General features: G+C 31.2%; 2 non-coding genes across 2 annotated transcripts; both read left to right on the plus strand.

Moving 5' to 3' along the window:
* Window positions 1-5,218: 5,218 nt before the first annotated feature.
* Window positions 5,219-5,289, plus strand: TRNAG-GCC (transfer RNA glycine (anticodon GCC)). Its single transcript has one exon. It is a non-coding gene; the product is annotated as a tRNA-Gly (tRNA).
* A 5-nt stretch (window positions 5,290-5,294) lies between these two features.
* Window positions 5,295-5,381, plus strand: LOC127109628 (small nucleolar RNA snoR114). Its single transcript, XR_007796899.1, has one exon. It is a non-coding gene; the product is annotated as a small nucleolar RNA snoR114 (small nucleolar RNA).
* The last annotated feature ends 2,844 nt before the right edge of the window (window positions 5,382-8,225 follow it).

Below are 8,225 nucleotides of genomic sequence, written 5' to 3' on the forward strand. Positions count from 1 at the left end.
ACACACCCTCCCATTTTCTCTCTATTTCTATCCTTTTTGTCTCTTCCCATTATCTCTGGAATTTCTAATTTACAAATAAATTTCTAATAATTAATAATAATAATAATAATAATAATAATAATAATGATAATAAGAATAAAAATAAGAATAATAAGAATATATAACAAAGATAATAAAATCATAAAAATATAATAAAATTAAAATAATAATAGTAATAATATCTTAATTATTTTTGGAGTGTTACATTTCTCTCCAACTTATTGAATTTTCGTCCTAAATTTGTTACCTGAAACGAGCGAATCCGGATAAGACATCTTTTATTTGACTTTCTACCTCCTAAGCCACGCTACCGCTACGTTACTCTGATGTTCTATCTTTAACTCCTGAAAAACTAAGTAAGACTACATAAACTCCACAACATCCTCCTTCATGTTTGGCCACCAAAATATTATTTTAAGGTCTTTATACATCTTTGTAGCTCCTGGATGAATATTCAAACCAATCATATGACCTTATTCCAAAATTATCTTCTTATGTCCTGATATATCTGGTACACAAATTCAATCCTGATATCTCATAATACCATCATCACATACTTTAAAATCCATTTATTTTTCTTGACTTATTAGTGCCAACTAATCCAATAAGTGTAAATCCAACTTCTGGCCTTCTTTAATCTCTTCTAACACATTATTGGTTACCTTTAGCATACCCAATTTCTCACTTTTTGGTGTTAACTCACACCAGGCTTAAATTTCTAAAGTTTTTGACTAAATGCATTTCCTTGACCATCAAAGCAGATATATGCAACGACTTCTTACTTAGCGCATCAGCGACTAAATTAGCTTTACCTGGATGATAACACAATTCTAAATCATAATCCTTTAAAAATTACGACCATCTTCTCTACCTCATGTTCAATTCCTTCTAATCAAACAAATGCTTTAAACTCTTGTGATCTTCGAAAACTTCAAATCTTGATCCATAAAGATAGTGCCTCCAAATCTTAAGCACAAAAACCAATGACTCTATTTCTAAATCATGGGTAGGATAAATCTTTTCATGAGTCTTGAGTTGTCTAAAAGCATAAGTTATAACTTGACCTTTCTGCATAAGCACACCACCAAGACCCAACTTAGATGCATCACAATACACCACCAAAGATACTCTCAGACTTGGAAAAGTTAAGACTAGAGCTGACGTCAATTTCTTCTTAAGATCTTGAAAGCTCTCTTCACATTGAGCCTCCCAAACAAAAGGTTTCCCTTCCGGGTTAACTTGGTTAAAGGAAGTGATAACCTTGAGAAACCTTCTGTGAATCTTCGATAATAATCAGCTAAACCTAGAAAACTCCTGATCTCGGTCACCGACTTAGGTGTCTCTCATTGCAACACTACATCTACTTTAGATGAATCCACTGTTATTTCACCACTAGAGATTACACGTCCAAAGAAACTTACTTCTCTAATCTAAAATTCACACTTGGAGAGATCATAATACAACTTATTATCCTTTAAGGTCTGCAAAATGACTCTCAAATGCTTTGCATGTTCATCTTCCAACATAGAACATACCAGAATATCATTCATAATCACTATGAATAACTAATCCAAATAGGGATTGAAAATCCTCTTCATATACTCCACGAACACTCTTGGCGCATTGGTCACACTGAAAGTAATGACTAAACACTCATAGTGATCATAACGAGTCTTGAACATTGTCTTAGGGATAACTTCTAATTTCAGTCGAATCTGGTGGTAACCCGATTTCATATTTATCTTACTAAACATTTAAGCTCCCATCAACTAATCCATAATTTCATTAATTATAGGAAAATGATACATATTCTCAATAGTAACCTTATTCAATTATTGATAAGCCACGCACGACTTCAAGGCGATATGCTAGTGTCGTACCCCAAAATTTACCCTTCCTTTTTCATCTTTTTACTCACCCTATGACTTGAGATTCATCTACACATATTCATGCTTCATTGATATGCATCCATGCTAACATTGGTTAATATATGGATTCAAAGCTAGTGATTGATTTAAACCCTAATTTCATGCTCACTTGGATCTTGATTCATGGAGTTCACCTCATTAAATTCATTTATCCAAAACCCTAATTCATTGGGGAAGAGGCTCTTGGATTACATGTCTTCTTGCTTGCGATGTCAAGACAATCGTCCATTTGGTGATTTCAAGATTCATAGATCTTAGGTTCATGTTCGCATTAGTGCATTGGCCTTTTGGGTTCTTGATTCGTCATTTGGTTCAAGGTTTAATCTTGGCCCATTCGGATGGTGCCTTTAAAATCATCAATCTTTGGTCTTTAATTCAGGTCTTTAGTGCATTTGTTACTAAAGTGTCTAAAGCTTAAACCAAAAGCTTCGACATACTGACTATATCGATCGGGAAATTTGATTAACCTTTAAGAGAAGTCGAAGTCGAGAACAGTTTAGAGGAGTCTCTGGAATAGATCCACAAGATTAGGATCACCCTCTATTTCAAACATGTTCAGAATCTTGAAAGATCACATAACAGTCCTTTGGCATAATGTCAAAGTCGATATTTTTAAGGATTAAGGACTTATGACATTTTCAAGTCCAAAGAGCGTAATATGAAGATATCTCAAGATTTGACAAGAGGGGTTAAAGTGTTCAGAAGCAACCCCATATAGTAGGACACATGACAAACATGTAGCCAATAACTGCCATTGACAATTATTTTAGGACTAGTATATAATGCAAGTTTATACATTGTAGTCGAGTGAAACAGTTTATGAGAAATGCGAGTCTGCGTCCACCTTTTAATCTTTATGCAAATCTTTTGTTTTTCAAAGCATTTACATTAAGTGTCATTTACTTCATTTACTTTCTTTGTCATTTATTGTCTTTATCCAAAGTATACTTTTTGCATTCAATTTATCACAATTCAAACATTTGAAACCAAATCACAGACAATTTTCACTATAACTTTCCTTCACACATACTGTCTTTGAGATTTTTCGAGTTAATATCTTAAGTGAACTAAATTCGTGATTATTTACTAAAAACACCAGCAAAAATTAGGAAAGACTCATGAACCCCCTTATACAAGAAATGTTTGTTGAACTTCAACCAAAATATACAAGACGATGGGTGTGTGTGTTTGCGTCTTTTTTCAGAATAAGCTTGAGAGTGAAGGAGCCAATCTCCCTTCCCAAACAGTGGATTGAAGCAGTTAGTCTTATTTCCACAAACAAGGACCTTGGAGTGGTTAGTCTTCATGTTCCAAAACCTTTGAGCTCAATACCTTGGTTTTACACGGGTTAACCAAAAACCTGAGAGATTTTAACATCGGGTTGATCTCATACCTATGAAGCTTTTAATATCAGGATAAGCTTCAACCTATTTGGGTTTTAACATCGGGTTGACCAAGAACCTATGAGATTTTATACAGGCTGATCTCCAAGCTAAATTAGGACTGGAATACCCAATCCCAAATAGAAGTTTTTACGGGCTTAACTTTAACCTAAATAAATCCCTAATTGGACAATATTCAACCGAGGTATACACAAAAGGTTCCCTTGATGAATTTTACAATTCTACCCATTCCTGAATTACAAAAATAATTTCACTCACAAAATAAATTTTTTCACAAAAGAACTTAGGCTAAAAACATAGTGAGATAAATTTAAAGAAATGTTTATTTTATATATATATATATATATATATATATATATATATATATATATTATATATATAATATATAATATATATATATATAATATATATAGAGAGAGAAGAGAGAGAGAGGAGAGAGAGAGAGAGAGAGAGAGAGAGAGAGAGAGAGAGAGAGAGAGAGAGAGAGAGAGAGAGAGATGAAAGTGTCAAAACATGATTCTGGATGATTTGATATGAGAAATGGAATCTCTATTTATAGGATTGAGGTTGGCTCAATAAGGAAATTTCAATAAAAGCATTTTGTGACAATCTAATTGATTATCACTTATTCCTAATTGATTAGAAGATGAAAATATCAGGCTAAGCTTCAACCTATTTGGGTTTTAACATCGGTTTGACCAAGAACTTATGAGATTTTATACAGGCTGATCTCCAAGCTAAATTAGGATTGGAATATCCAATCCCAAATAGAAGTTTTTACGGGTTTAACTTTAACCTAAATAAATCCCTAATTGGACAATATTCAACCGAGGTATACACAAAAGGTTCCCTTGGTGAATTTTACAATTCTACCCATTCCAGAATTACAAAACTAATTTCACTCATAAAAGGAATTATTTCACAAAAGAACTTAGGCTAAAAACATAGTGAGATAAATTTAAAGAAATGTTTAGAGAGAGAGAGAGAGAGAGATGAAAGTGTCAAAATATGATTCTGGATGATTTGATATGAGAAATGGAATCTCTATTTATAGGACTGAGGTTGGCTCAAAAAGGAAATTTGAATAAAAGCATTTTGTGACAATCTAATCGATTATCACATATTTCTAATTGATTAGAAGATGAAAATAATCATTTGTAGGTTCTAAAAAAGGAAGTTTAAGTTATCTAGTCGTTATACAGAATCAAGGCACCTTCAAGACAACTTAGATCTTAAGTTTGCGCATTTATAATCGATTGGACAAATATTCTAATCAGATCAGAACAGATAAGCAGATTATCGGTTACTAGATGAGAGGATTAGGGTCATTGAAGATTTCTCTGCTTATGGTATGGATGCTAAGGACTTGTGCCTAGTTCCTAATGTGGTGCTTCCACCTAAGTTCAAAGCACCAGACCTACCAAAATACAAGAGTTTAAGTTGTCCTAGAAGTCATGTCATCATGTATCGTAGGAAAATGGCATCGTACATTGATAATGATGAATATCAAATAAATTAGTTATAAAATAGGATTAATATTTTAATTAATAGAATGAAATAGAATATAGTGCAGTTAGTATCACATTCCAAAATAAAAAATAAAAAATGAATAGATGAATTTGATTCTCATTTAATATTTGATTTGAATTGACAAATATTTTGTATTAATTAAATAAATACTCCCTCTAATTTTATTTAGCAAAAAAGTCATACAAAATGATGTTAGAGTGAAAGTTAATGGCATTGCAATGGTATCATAATTCTCATACAGAATAAAATGTACTACTTACCATTAAGAAGCAATCAGCAATGGGGTAGTATCTAAACGTTTACGTAGCAAGCACCAAAGCACCAGTGGTCTAGTGGTAGAATAGTACCCTGCCACGGTACAGACCCGGGTTCGATTCCCGGCTGGTGCAATATCGAGCAGTGATGACTCTTGTGTCAATTGTGGTGATGGGTTTCATCACAAACGTCTACTTCGGTTGCGATAAATGGCACATCTGAGCTCAATTATTTTTATTTGTTCTTTATCATTATTTTTATTTGTTCTTTATCAATCATCATTCACACCACAGGCCCCACACATCTACAAAGATTATATTTATTTTAACTATAAAACTTTACATCTTATATATTTATTTTAACTATAAAACTTTACATGTTATATAATTATTTTAAGTGTTACCCAACTTAAAAATTCTTTTTAAATATTAATACAGCCGTTGTAATTTTATTAATCAAACAACATCTGCTTGTTCTTTGATTTTTTTTCATAAGAGTATATTAATTTGGATGGAAGAATATTTTTAGATAATTTAATTTTTTTTCACATATGTTTATATTTGTCCCTAAAATTTTCAAAAATTATAAATTTGTCTTTTTAAATAATAATTAATCCATATTTTACAAATTTTAAATTTTACGACTCACAATTTTCTAACATTTAATAAAATGTCCAATAGATGCAAGATTATAGACACAAACAATATAAATTATTAGTATTAAAATTAGTCGTTGAAGAGGGTGGGGTTCACTAAGTTGCTTTAAACTAAAGGAACACTTTATATTCAATATCTTCCGATTGGTTGTTGAGCCACGTTGGAAATTTTGGTAAGAAACTTATGAAGAGAATAACAATGATCTTGAGTTTATGTCCATCTCATTTACAATAGGAGCAATGAAGATTTTCTTCATCAGCTATTCGAAAATCTCCACCTATATGATCGTGACCCTGACCTCCGTGATCAACATAGCCCAACACTATTATTCTAGACACTAATGGTGTTACATCATCTGAACCATCTTGTTGAGTGACATCCTTTAAGGTTACTATTTCAACCCATTTGATAAAATAGTCGACACCGACCAAAATGTACTTGTGTCCTTTGAAGGAAAGATGCTGGATATGGACGACAATTTCCTCTAAAATGCCATTGTTTCACTATGGAACGTAACCTGTCGACTGGGAGTATTCACATGATTTTGGCAAAAAAAATATGCAATCCTTCACCATCTTTGGCCAATAGTACGTAGAATTCATCTCATCTTATCTACTACTTAATGAGACATTCACATCTTTTGATAGAACATTCTTCCTTATAGAATATGTGTTTATAAATGTCAGGCGCTTGTACATTTTTAGACATATTCCCCAATCCTCTTAGATATAGTAATCACACAAATCCAATATTTTTAGAAGTATTCCCTATCACCTTAGATAACTCCAAATGTTTCTCAAAAACTTTAAACTCTTATTTATATCTTCAGCTCTAAAATTCTAAAGATTGTCCCACTACAATATCTCAAAATATATCTCATTAATTATTAGAATAAAATATATTATTAATCTCTTATAATATCTCTTAAAATTGGAATATGGATTAAAATAATTAACTCTAACACCTCCTTCAAATTGGAATATGGATTAAAATTTATAGCTCGAAAAAGAACAACGCAATTCAAGAAAAGAGAATACAATGTAGCTCTTTAAGAAAATTACAACAAAAATATATATACAAGTTTGAATTACATTGATTAAAAAAGCAAAATTGATATCATTAGCGGTAGTAAAGGAGGTACCTAACTCATAGAATTATTTGAACTACTTTAGACTATTTGAAAAATCTTACGATGTCTTCTTGGCGCTCACTTAGACAAAACCAATAAACTCAATTTTGAGTCTTCAAATGTCAAGCTTTGGCTAACAAAGCATAACCACTATATTATGGAAGCACAAAACGAATAAAAATACCAATTACCATAAGATATAACATATAGAGAATAAAAATTAATAAGCTACCATGATATGGTAGAAGTACCTAGAGAATAAAATATGCTTAACTATATCAAAATCATTGAAGTGTGTGAGAAACTTCAATAAATATATAATATTATAAATTATTTGATCAAAATAGCTTAATTATCTTTCATGAAATCCAATAAAGGATTCATACCATTTGATCAAAAAGGAAAAAAAAATAGTGGAATGAGAAAAAATTGAATGAAAGAATATTGTGATTGGCTTTATCTCTGATGATAAATAGAATCATCTTTTTTTCATGGTGGCAACCATGGTTCAACCGTGTTGAGAAGCATGATTGGACCAAAGAAAATAGAGAAATAAAAAAAATATGATTGATTTCTTTTGTATTAATTTAATGATAAGAGAATTATTATAAATAATACATTTTATATAGTCATCATGATGAACTAACAAATCTTAACTGATTTATAACAAAACTAACTAATTAATAACTATCTATAAAAAAATATAAAAATTAACATTACTAACTCTAACATTATTCTAAATTTTTTTAAAGTTCCACTTAACTTGTTACATAACTTTGTTAGAATTTTTGGGTCACAAATATAATAATGCACGTGTTAGGACCATTATTTACTTAGCTAAAATTGTAGTGGTCTAATTAATATTAAGTATGTGGCTAAAAACATAAATGTCATGAAATATGAGTTTACTATGTAGATACCATAAGCCAATATCTAATTTGATGTGAGCAAATTAGGTTATGGTCCCCATTTGTAGACAACGTGAAAACGGCCCATCAGACAAATTTTCTCTTCATCCTCATTAAAGGAGATTCAATGAGCCATAAGGAAACTCTACAAATTGAAAGATCAAATACCCGCAAACCTTAAGTGATTCACAATGACAAACTCAAGTACGTTTCCGTTTTTATTCTCGGGTTGAATTATGATATGGGTTATCGACTCATAGGAATTATTTTAGAGTTTCGTTCTTGATCTCTATATCTATAGAAATAATAAGGTTATGAAAAGATCTAATTCGATTCAATTTGAATTTGGGGTAAACATGAATTGATGAGATTGAATG

Source organism: Lathyrus oleraceus, chromosome 7 (genome assembly GCF_024323335.1).
Source record: "Lathyrus oleraceus cultivar Zhongwan6 chromosome 7, CAAS_Psat_ZW6_1.0, whole genome shotgun sequence".
Classification (NCBI taxonomy): domain Eukaryota; kingdom Viridiplantae; phylum Streptophyta; class Magnoliopsida; order Fabales; family Fabaceae; genus Lathyrus; species Lathyrus oleraceus.